Raw genomic sequence first — 13095 nt, 5'->3', positions numbered from 1 at the left:
CAGTTCTATTTTCAACATTTTGAGGAACCTCCATACTGTTTTCCAGAGTGGTTGCACCAGCTTGCATTCCCACCAACAGTGTAGGAGGGTTCCCCTTTCCCCGCATCCTCGCCAGCATCTGTCATTTCCTGACTTGTTGATTTTAGCCATTCTGACTGGTGTGAGGTGATATCTCATTGTGGTTTTGATTTGTATTTCCCTGATGCCGAGTGATATGGAGCACTTTTTCATGTGTCTGTTGGCCATCTGGATGTCTTCTTTGCAGAAACGTCTGTTCATGTCCTCTGCCCATTTCTTGATTGGATTATTTGTTCTTTGGGTGTTGAGTTTGTTAAGTTCTTTATAGATTTTGGACACTAGTCCTTTATCTGATATGTCGTTTGCAAATATCTTCTCCCATTCTGTCAGTTGTCTTTTGGTTTTGTTAACTGTTTCCTTTGCTGTGCAAAAGCTTTTGATTTTGATGAAATCCCAAAAGTTCGTTTTTGCCCTTGCTTCCCTTGCCTTTGGCGATGTTCCTAGGAAGATGTTGCTGCGGCTGAGGTCGAAGAGGTTGCTGCCTGTATTCTCCTCAAGGATTTTGATGGATTCCTTTCTCACATTGAGGTCCTTAATCCATTTTGAATCTATTTTTGTGTGTGGTGTAAGGAAATGGTCCAATTTCATTTTTCTGCACGTGGCTGTCCAATTTTCCCAACACCATTTATTGAAGAGGCTGTCTTTTTTCCATTGGACATTCTTTCCTGCTTTGTCGAAGATTAGTTGACCATAGAGTTGAGGGTCTATTTCTGGGCTCTCTATTCTGTTCCATTGGTCTATGTGTCTGTTTTTATGCCAGTACCATGCTGTCTTGATGATGACAGCTTTGTAATAAAGCTTGAAGTCCGGAATTGTGATGCCACCAACTTTGGCTTTCTTTTTCAATATCCCTTTGGCTATTCAAGGTCTTTTCTGGTTCCATATAAATTTTAAAATTATTTGTTCCATTTCTTTGAAAAAGATGGTTGGTACTTTGATAGGAATTGCATTAAATGTGTAGATTGCTTTAGGTAGCATAGACATTTTCACAATATTTATTCTTCCAATCCAGGAGCATGGAACATTTTTCCATTTCTTTGTGTCTTCCTCAATTTCTTTCATGAGTACTTTATAGTTTTCTGAGTATAGATTCTTAGCCTCTTTGGTTAGGTTTATTCCTAGGTATCTTATGGTTTGGGGTGCAATTGTAAATGGGATTGACTCCTTAATTTCTCTTTCTTCTGTCTTGTTGTTGGTGTAGAGAAATGCAACTGATTTCTGTGCATTGATCTTATATCCTGACACTTTACTGAATTCCTGTATAAGTTCTAGCAGTTTTGGAGTGGAGTCTTTTGGGTTTTCCACATAGAGTATCATATCATCTGCGAAGAGTGATAATTTGACTTCTTCTTTGCCGATTTGGATGCCTTTAATTTCCTTTTGTTGTCTGATTGCTGACGCTAGGACTTCTAGTACTATGTTGAATAGCAGTGGTGATAATGGACATCCCTGCCATGTTCCTGACCTTAGTGGAAAAGCTTTCAGTTTTTCTCCATTGAGAATGATATTTGCAGTGGGTTTTTCATAGATGGCTTTGATGATATTGAGGTATGTGCCCTCTATCCCTACACTTTGAAGGGTTTTGATCAGGAAGGGATGCTGTACTTTGTCAAATGCTTTTTCAGCATCTATTGAGAGTATCATATGGTTCTTGTTCTTTCTTTTATTGATGTGTTGTATCACATTGACTGATTTGCGGATGTTGAACCAACCTTGCAGCCCTGGGATAAATCCCACTTGGTCGTGGTGAATAATCCTTTTAATGTACTGTTGAATCCTATTGGCTAGTATTTTGGCGAGAATTTTTGCATCTGTGTTCATCAAGGATATTGGTCTATAGCTCTCTTTTTTGATGGGATCCTTGTCTGGTTTTGGGATCAAGGTGATGCTGGCCTCATAAAATGAGTTTGGGAGTTTTCCTTCCATTTCTATTTTTTGGAACAGTTTCAGGAGAATAGGAATTAGTTCTTCTTTAAATGTTTGGTAGAATTCCCCCGGGAATCCATCTGGCCCTGGGCTTTTGTTTGTTTGGAGATTTTTAATGACTGTTTCAATCTCCTTACTGGTTATGGGTCTGTTCAGGCTTTCTATTTCTTCCTGGTTCAATTTTGGTAGTTTATATGTTTCTAGGAATGCATCCATTTCTTCCAGATTGTCAAATTTGTTGGTGTAGAGTTGCTCATAGTATGTTCTTATAATAGTTTGTATTTCTTTGGTGTTAGTTGTGATCTCTCCTCTTTCGTTCATGATTTTATTTATTTGGGTCCTTTCTCTTTTCTTTTTGATAAGTCTGGCCAAGGGTTTATCAATTTTATTAATTCTTTCAAAGAACCAGCTCCTAGTTTGGTTGATTTGTTCTATTGTTTTTTTGGTTTCTATTTCATTGATTTCTGCTCTGATCTTTATGATTTCTCTTCTCCTGCTGGGCTTAGGGTTTCTTTCTTGTTCTTTCTCCAGCTCCTTCAGGTGTAGGGTTAGGTTGTGTACCTGAGACCTTTCTTGTTTCTTGAGAAAAGCTTGTACCGCTATATATTTTCCTCTCAGGACTGCCTTTGTTGTGTCCCACAGATTTTGAACCGTTGTATTTTCATTATCATTTGTTTCCATGATTTTTTTCAATTCTTCTTTAATTTCCCGGTTGACCCATTCATTCTTTAGAAGGATGCTGTTTAGTCTCCATGTATTTGTGTTCTTTCCAAACTTCCTCTTGTGGTTGAGTTCTAGCTTCAGAGCATTGTGGTCTGAAAATATGCAGGGAATGATCCCAATCTTTTGATACCGGTTGAGTCCTGATTTAGGACCGAGGATGTGATGTATTCTGGAGAATGTTCCATGTGCACTAGAGAAGAATGTGTATTCTGTTGCTTTGGGATGAAATGTTCTGAATATATCTGTGATGTCCATCTCATCCAGTGTATCATTTAAGGCCTTTATTTCCCTGTTGATCTTTTGCTTGGATGATCTGTCCATTTCAGTGAGGGGAGTGTTAAAGTCCCCTACTATTATTGTATTATTGTTGATGTGTTTCTTTGATTTTGTTATTAATTGGTTTATATAGTTTGCTGCGCCCACGTTGGGGGCATAGATATTTAAAATTGTTAGATCTTCTTGTTGGACAGACCCTTTGAGTATGATATAGTGTCCTTCCTCATCTCTTATTATAGTCTTTGGCTTAAAATCTAATTGATCTGATATAAGGATTGCCACTCCTGCTTTTTTCTGATGTCCATTAGCATGGTAAATTCTTTTCCACCCCCTCACTTTAAGTCTGGAGGTGTCTTCGGGTTTAAAATGAGTTTCTTGGAGGCAACATATAGATGGGTTTTGTTTTTTTATCCATTCTGATACCCTGTGTCTTTTGATTGGGGCATTTAGCCCATTAACATTCAGGGTAACTATTGAGAGATATGATTTTAGTGCCATTGTATTGCCTGTAAGGTGACTGTTACTGTATATTGTCTCTGTTCCTTTCTGATCTACCACTTGTAGGCTCTCTCTTTGCTTAGAGGACCCCTTTCAGTATTTCCTGTAGAGCTGGTTTGGTGTTTGCAAATTCTTTCAGTTTTTGTTTGTCCTGGAAGCTTTTAATCTCTCCTTCTATTTTCAATGATAGCCTAGCTGCAGTATTCTTGGCTGCATGTTTTTCTCGTTTAGTGCTCTGAAAATGTCATGCCAGCTCTTTCTGGCCTGCCAGGTCTCTGTGGATAAGTCAGCTGCCAATCTAATACTTTTACCATTGTATGTTACAGACTTCTTTTCCCGGGCTGCTTTCAGGATTTTCTCTTTGTCACTAAGGCTTGTAAATTTTACTATTAGGTGATGGGGTTTGGGCCTATTCTTATTGATTTTGAGGGGCGTTCTCTGAACCTCCTGAATTTTGATGCTCGTTCCCTTTGCCATATTGGGGAAATTCTCCCCAATAATTCTCTCCAGTATACCTTCTGCTCCCCTCTCTCTTTCTTCTTCTTCTGGAATCCCAATTATTCTAATGTTGTTTTGTCTTATGGTGTCACTTATCTCTCGAATTCTCCCCTCATGGTCCAGTAGCTGTTTGTCCCTCTTTTGCTCAGCTTCTTTATTCTCTGTCATTTGGTCTTCTATATCGCTAATTCTTTCTTCTGCCTCATTTATCCTAGCAGTGAGAGCCTCCATTTTTGATTGAACGTCATTAATAGCTTTTTTGATTTCAACTTGGTTAGATTTTAGTTCTTTTATTTCTCCAGAAAGGGCTTTTATATCTCTGGAGAGGGTTTCTCTAATATCTTCCATGCCTTTTTCAAGCCCGGCTATAACCTTGAGAATTGTCATTTTGAGCTCTAGATCTGACATATTACCAATGTCTGTATTGATTAGGTCCCTAGCCTTCGGTACTGCCTCTTGTTCTTTTTTTTGTTGTGAATTTTTCCGCCTTGTCATTTTGTCCAGCTAAGAGTATATGAAGGAGCAAGTAAAATACTAAAAGGGTGGCAACAATCCCAGGAAAATATGCTTTAACCAAATCAGAAGAGATCCCAAATCGTGAGGGGGGAGATTTCTCCCCCCTCACGATTGGGTGAGGGATCTCCTCTGATTGGGATCTCCTTTGATTGGGACCTCCCAATCTCTTCTGATTGGGATCTCCCAATCTCTTCTGATTGGGATCTCTTCTGATTTGGGGATAAAAAGAGGTTCAAAAAGAAAGAAAGAAAAAAAGAATTAAAAAAAAGAGATTGAATTAAAAATTCAATCAAGAATTTAAAAAAGAATTAAGAAAAAAAAGATTGAAGAGATTAGGATCTCTTCTGATTTGGGGATTAAAAAGCGGTTCAAAAAAGAAAGAAAGAAAGAAAAGAAAAAAAAAGAATTAAAAAAAAAGAAAATGAATAAACAAAAGTATAAAAAAGAAAAAAATATATATTAGATAATCTAGTTAAAAAACATTAAAAAAGAAAAGGGTAAAAGTTATAAAAAATTTTAGCAGAAGAAGAGAAAAAAAATGAAAAAGAAAAAAATTAAATTAACTGCAAGACTAAAAAATCACAGGCAGAAAGCCATGAGTTCCGTGGTTTGTTTTCTCCTCCTCTGGAATTCTGCTGCTCTCTCCTTGGTATTGAAACTGCACTCCTTGGTAGGTGAACTTGGTCTTGCCTGGATTTCTTGTTGATCTTCTGGGGGAGGGGCCTGGTGTAGTGATTCTCAAGTGTCTTTGCCCCAGGCGGAATTACACTGCCCTTACCAGGGGCCGGGCTGAGTGATCTGCTCGGCTTTGCTTTCAGGAGCTTTTGTTCCCTGAGCGCTTTCCGTAGAGTTCCGGAGGACGGGAATACAAATGGCGGCCTCCTGGTCTCCAGCCCGGAGGAGCCGAGAGCCCGGGGCCCCGCTCCCCAGTGCGCCCTCAGCGAACAGCTCCCGGTAACTCGCGTCTGCCCAACCTCCGGCCGCGCTCCGAGCTCACCGAGCCTGCGACCGGTTCAAGGCAACTCCGAGCTGCGAGCTTACTGTCGGGTCTGTCTCTGCAGCCGGCTTTCCCGTTCCAATATCCGCAAGCTCTGCGACACTCAGACACCCCCGATCCTTCTGTGACCCCGCAGGACCTGAGGTCACGCCGACCCCGTGTGGGCTTCGCCCCGGTTTAGCCTCCGGAGCGATGTCCCTCAGCGGAACAGACTTTTAAAAGTCCTGATTTTGTGCTCCGTTGCTCCGCCGCTTGCCGGGAGCCGGCCCCTCCCCCCGGGGTCTATCTTCCCGTCGCTTTGGATTCACTTCTCCGCCAGTCCTACCTTTCAGAAAGTGGTTGTTTTTCTGTTTCTAGAATTGCTGTTCTCTTCGATCTGCCGATGGATTTGCAGGTGTTTGCAATCTTTAGATAAGCTCTCTAGCTGATCTCCTGCTAGCTGAGGTAGTCTCAGCCTGCTACTTCTCCGCCATCTTGACTCCTCTAACATGTTATCTATTAACTTAAATTCCCTGGTATAACAGAGTTCTCAGTATATGACCAGAACTTAATATATTTGCCTCTAGGTTATAACTCAGTCCTTTCCTATCCACATCTAATTGTTCAGAGAAAGATACCTGGTCCAGAGGGAATTCATCCAGGATCTAGGTAATCCAGAATAATCTCTGCATCTCCAGGTCAACTGATAAGCAAGTGTAATTGCATATTCAACCTAAATTCTCTTTTGTTATATAAAGTAACATATTCACAAGTTACAGTGATTAGGGCATGGGCATCTTTGGGGACCCATATTTTGCCCACCACAACATCATAGCATGACTACTAGTGTACCCTGCTATTTAAGATATCATAAAATTTAATAAAAATACTCTTCTGCAAATGTGAACATTCTGATATACTCGTTAAGATCCCTTCATACTTTTGTACAACTTATATTTTAATAGTTACCCCTTATGCTGTGTTCTATTTCTACTAAAATGCTCCTCAGTCCCACCCTTTCCGTTTCTATTCTGCACCATGCCAGACAAAATGGGAAATACAAATTTTGGTTCTGAGGGTGGGAGTGCAGCAGAGGGGTGGTAGATAAAATTAAACAAAAACGTCAGTCCCACGAAGCTTATCAGTACAAAAGACTTCATTAAAGATTTGGTAAAATTGAGGGGAAGAGGGCATAATGGTGGGAATTATATAGCCAATATAAACAATTTTAAAATTGAACATCTCTAGTCTTAAAAATTCTTTCATGCACCCCATCCCCAGGGCTTTTTACTTTTTTGTGTTCATTTTTAATTTTTAAAAATTTTAATTCCAGTATAGTTAACATACAGTGTTAGGTTAGTTTCAGGTGTGTAATTAGTGATTCAGCAATTCTATATGTGACTCAGTGCTCATCATGGTAAGTGTAATCTTCATCTCCTTTCCCTGTTTCACCAATCTTCCCACCCACCTCCTCTCTAGTAACCATCAGGTTGCTCTTTATAGTTAAGAGTCTGTTTGTTTTTGTCTCTTTTTTTTCTTTGTTTTGTTTCTTAAATTTCGCATGAGTAAAATCATATGGTATTTGTTTTTCTCTGACTGACTTCATTTAGCATTATGCTCTCTAGGTCCAGATATGTTTTTGCAAATGGCAAATTTTTTTGAGGCTAGTTGTCTTATATCCAAATTAGAAAATATTGTTGAAGTGATTCTTAGGTATTATAATGAAGTTTGAAACCTATGTTATGGGACATTCTATTCCACTTGAATAAGAATACATTTTGTGCTGAAAGTCTCCAATTCCGAGTTAATTTGTTGCTAGTCTAATAACTTTCATAAGATGAACTGTTGATCAAGTTCAATATAATAATTATAGCAGATCTGCCACTGGAAATATTCAAGACAAAGGATAATTTCATTTTATTCCTATGCAGAGTGCTGGACACTTATTAGCTTTAGGTGTAGTTGATTTATTATCCTTTCTGTGTTTTTTAGTAATAGAGCAAAAATTATATCTTCATAAAGTATTTCATCTTACAAAAATATAAATATAATTTAAAAATGATTTTAAATACTTTAGGTATGAAAGGCAGTGTTTTGAAGAAATAGATTTATCTTTGTAAAAATTTCCCTATAGTGAAATATTTATATTGTTTGAACATTATAACTTTCTTGTCAAGAAATATAGTTAATGAAAGTCAAGTAGAGACAGTTTCAAAGTAACTATTATTCAAAATGCCATGATAAATTTATATGCAACACAAAGTATTTAGAGTTAAAATTTGCCATTAGAAGATAGATATTTTGTGAACTGCAGTGCTTAGTTGGGAGAAGTATAAATGATCACAGCCTTAGATTATTACCTCAGCAGGACATGTAATCCCTTTCAATAACTCAATGGTAATACTCATTTTAATTTTTAAGAAGCTATCTTTAGGATATTTGTATTGTTTGGTGTTCCCAGGGAATTCTACCATGTTGTTTGAATATTTATAAGAACTCTGGGAATGTCATTATTGGTAAGATAATCATATAGTATTAAAATTTAAGCATAAACAGTACATCCAGAATGTCATGAAGATTAGAATCAGGTTTCTCAATAGAAATTCGAAGGACTAGACCTGAGTGAAACTGCCCTGGGCAACAGTGAGAAATCGCAAATTGTCTTTGCCATCCAACTTTCTCTTCTTCCCAGGACTCCTATTGACCTAGTATACTTGAACCTGTGACCCCAGAAAATATGCCATATTGCAGAACTACCATAATTCTAATTCCTTTACCAGAAATTTTTGAGGCATACCTCCAGGGCCACCTCGAAATGAAACTTCCACTTTTCCAGTGTGTACTTCTATCTAGAATTTAAACAAAATTTAGCCCTGCCTAGTTGAACTGCTTTCAGTAGCCTGTAAAAACTGATTTGGCCTAAGTACAAATAGGCTTGATGAGTTTTTCCATTGACCCTTTTTTGTGCCTCCTGTGCCTTTCTAAAGACTTAGAAAAATAGGGACAGTCACTACACTCTGTTACTAGTAACTAAAATGTCACTTCTGAGAAAATAAATAAAAATGAGACTGCACTTTTATGGCAAGTGAAAGACAACAAGAGATTGAAACTAATATGTATTGGATAGTTAGCATGTGTGAGATACCACATCTATCTTACGATAGATGCTGTTTATATCAGGAAGCTGCAGATTTGTCTGGTTAGATAACTTGCCCGAGGATGGACCATAGTGTTTTGCATAGTTTAAGGTAGGCCCTACCAAAGTTTCAAGCTTTTACTTTGCCTACACCCCAACTTGCCTCTGTTGTTCTGAGACATTTTCAAATACTGAATAAAAATTAAGTGAGTAGAATATCACACGTTTATCGTTAAACTTAGCAATATTGATTTTAAACTGACAAGAACTTATTTTTGCAAATATGAACTTTCTATTTTCTCAAACAACTGGGTCATTTTAGTTCACTGCCTTGTGCATCAGACCAAATGCTTTAAATAAATGCTCATCAGCTTCGATGTTTTAAACATGTTCTTGATGTTTTTGTTTTTGCATTTTGTTTTTACATTAGACATCTTTGAGGAAGGGGTGCCTGAGTGGCTCAGTGGGTTAAAGCCTCTGCCTTTGGCTCAGGTCATGGTCTCAGGGTCCTGGGATCGAGCCCCACATTGGGCTCTCTGCTTGCCGGGGGGCCTGCTTCCCATCTCTCTCTCTGCCTGCCTCTCTGCCTGCTTGTAGTCTCTATCTGTCAAATAAATAAATAAAAATCTTAAAAAAAAAAAAAAGACATCTTTGAGGAACTAGAAAATGGTATGAACACTCCTGAGAAAATTACCCATTGGCCCAAAATGTGTTTAGATATTCCCTAAAGCCTTTCCTTACGCCCAAGTTTTAAAATCTCTGAGAGAGAAGACTGTGGTAAAAGGGAGGTCTAAATAATATCGCAAGCATTTGTTTACAAGTTTAAAAGAAATCATGGGTTAATTTCTCAGAAAACAAAGAGTTTTTAAAAGTAGCATGAATTGTTGGAAATTATTCACTACTAATCAAAGCACACATTGCAAAAGGCTTTAAGTATTAATAAATGATGACAAGATTCAACGTAACTACTCTGCTGCTTAAGGATATATCAAAAGTTTTTGTTCAGTGAAGAAATACAGCACATTTGAATTAGAAATTTTATCATGCTGATTTTTTTAAGCAAATGTATGTGAAATCTCCATAGGTAATCATTTTTAATTCTTTGTAAAAGTTGTATTTGTGCTATGCAATGAGTTTATTTTGCTTTTTTTCTTCTTCTTTGCCGCAGTGTCTGGTTAACTCTTAAATCCCTCTAGACTTAAGCTTCTGCTGATCTATGCAGCCTTTCTGCCCAAAGAATAAGAGTAAATAATAGGAAGAGAACAAATAAGCTTCGTTTGTCAGTGTTCATTGGTCTTTATTAATCCTCTGGGCCACACTCTATGTCTCCACAGCTAACTGCTATTTTCCTGGATGTGTGAAAATAGTCTTTAATCAAAACTATGCCAAGTCATCTCTGGGAACAACGCTTCCTATTTGGATGAGGATAACAAGCTGGACATTGGGTGCTATTTAAGTTTGAGTAGTAGCTAAAGAAAAACAAACTAATTTGTTCAAAAGCAGTAGCAGAAACTCAAGGGAAATTGCTTACTGCTGTTGGCATTAAAAGTATTTAAAACCAATGGTGCCTTGAGTCCAGGCACCATATCGACTAGGAAGCATTAAAATTCCATGCAGTCAGCCCTGGGCATGCTTGGAAGGACTCAGGATCCTTCTTCAACAGGATAAGGTTTGGAGAGTATAAATATTTTTAATGGATTCAATTTGAGTTTACTACTCTCAGTAATGTCAGCCAACAAGTAAGTGCTTTATAAGTACATATCAGAATTGTTACTCCCTTTGTATTTTTGTTTAATTTTATCAGAAGAAAGAACAGATAAATAACTAATAAATTGTTTGGTAACTCTTTTGAAGTGCCTAGATAAGATTTATTCTACTCATCTGTCAATGTTTGTTTGTTTTTTTCCTAAATACAATCTGTATTTCCCAAAATATAAGGGAGCAATATCTACATTCTCTAAAGAAATCGGAGCCGTTTCTCGTATTTTCAAATTTTCTATTAACTCAGTGATACAAAGTCTTTGTATTTGAGAGAAAAAGGAGCATAGAACTTTCAGGATGCATTGAATTTGCTCAAGTAGATTTCTTTACAAGTAGAAAAAATATGTGAAAAATCAGAATCATTTTATTTTACGGTCATATTTTGTTAGTAAGACAATCATATTTTACCTTTTATATTAATCTCAGCATGAGTTTTATTTAGTCAGCTTTAAACCATATCTGTAAGTTACCTTTCCATTAATTTCTGCCTTTCTTTTTTAAATAAAACTTTCAGACATCAACAGTAAATTATTTTTCTAAAGTCATTTTAATGAAGTACCTGCCCCCTGGATTGGCCTGGCATATAAAAAGTTTGGAGGTCACCACTGTCCTAATAACAATTAAAAAGCTGAAGAAACTAAAAATAAACAGTTTTTAAATTAATAACAAATGACTATTTGAGAGGGGAGATAAAAACTGAAAAACATTTGTATAGTTCACAATTCAGAGTCCTAGTGTCATTAAAAGACTGAGACCTAGTTATAGACCTATAGAATGACTTCCCTCCCCCAACACATTACCACCACATTACCAAAGGCCTGTTTATAGCAATTCTGTTACCTAGCGTATCATTAAAACCTTACAAGACAAACTGAAAGACAAAAAGAACAGGATTAGGAGAGAGAGCAATCATCAGAACTAGACTCAGCTATGGCAATACCAGGAATTGAAAACAACTCTGTTTAATATGCAAAGTAGTCTAAAGTATAAAATAAACCGAAGGAAAGAATAGATGGACAATATAAGCAGAGAGATGGAAATTCTAAGAAAGAATCAAAAAGCAGTGCTACAGGCCAGAAACACTGTAAGAGAAGTGAAGAATTAAAATTTTGATGTTCTTAGTAGAATAGAGATAGTTAAGGAAACAATCTGTGAGCCTGAGTAATCTCAACGGAAACCTCAAAAAATAAAAAACAAACAGAAACAGTGGCCGGAAAAAAAGAAGAAGAAAACAATAGAACAGAATATTAAAAACAAAACAAAACAAAACCCCAAACTGTGGGACAACTACAAAAGGTATAACAACATACATGTAATGGGAATACCAGAAGGAAAAGAAACAAAAGAAATATTTGAGGCAATAAGAACTTTTCCAAATTAATGCCAGACACCAAAACACAGGTCCAGGAAACAGAGAAACCAGGGAGTATAAATGCCTAAAAAGGTAAACCTAGGCATGTAAGTTACAAACTACAGAAAACCCAAAAGAAAAAGATCCTCAAGGAAGACAGAGGAAATAAACATGTTACCTAGAGAGGAGAAAAGATACAAATTACATGTAACTTCTCAGAAACCAAGAAGAGACTGACATATTTAGTGTTGAGAGAAAAAGATCATCACCCTAGAATTCTCTACTCTGTGAAATTATCTTTTCAAAAAGTGAAAGAGAAGTAAAGATTCTCCAACAAAACAGTTGAGGGAATTTGTTGCCAATAGACCTATCTAAAATAGGCCAAAAAAATTTTAAAAGTCATTCTCAGACAGAGGGAACATGATACAGATCAGAAACTCAGTTCTACATAAAGAAAGGAAGAGACACACAGAAGAAATAAGTGAAAAAAATAAAACTTTTATTTTTTGTATTCTTTTTTTTTTATTAAAGATTTTATTTATTTATTTATTTGACAAGCAGAGATCACAAGGAGGCAGAGAGGCAGGCAGAGAGAGGGAGAGAGAGGGAAGCAGGCTCCCTGCTGAGCAGAGAACCCGATGCGGGATTCGATCCCAGGACCCTGAGATCATGACCTGAGCTGAAGGCAGCGGCTTAACCCACTGAGCCACCCAGGCGCCCTATTTTTTGTATTCTTAATTGATCCAACAGATAAGTTTATTAATATAATGATAGTCATGTATTGACTTTGTCCATATATATTATATATGTATGCTTATTCATGCATACATAGAACTGTGTGCACTTGTATATAAGTGAAATGAATGATAACAGTGATATAAGGGATAAGAGGAAGGAACTGGGATAATTTTGTTATTGTAAGGTCTTATAGTGATGAAGTGGTATAATGTTGTTTGAAAGTGGACTTGGAGTACTTACATTGCAAATCTTTAAAAAAGTTTAAAAAAGTGGAAAAAAAGGAGTAAAACAGGTATGTTGAGAGGAGAGAAAAAAGAATTACATAAAATGCTCAATTAAAACCACAAAAGGCAGAAGAGAGTAGAAGACAAAAATAGGAACAAAGAACAGCAACAAAGAGTAAACAGTAACAAATATGGTCGATTTTAATGAAGCTATATCATTAATCACTTTAAACATCAGTGGTCTAAATGCACCAATCAAAAGATAAAAATAGAATGGATCAAAAAATGAGACCTAACTATATGTTGTCTACAAGGAATCCACATTAAATATAAAGACACATATAAATTAAAAGTAAATGAATGGTGAAAGTTATGCTAACCATGCTAACATTAA

Source organism: Neovison vison, chromosome 4 (assembly GCF_020171115.1).
Source record: "Neovison vison isolate M4711 chromosome 4, ASM_NN_V1, whole genome shotgun sequence".
NCBI classification, from domain to species: Eukaryota; Metazoa; Chordata; class Mammalia; order Carnivora; family Mustelidae; genus Neogale; species Neogale vison.
Note: the sequence above shows the minus strand (reverse complement) of the source record.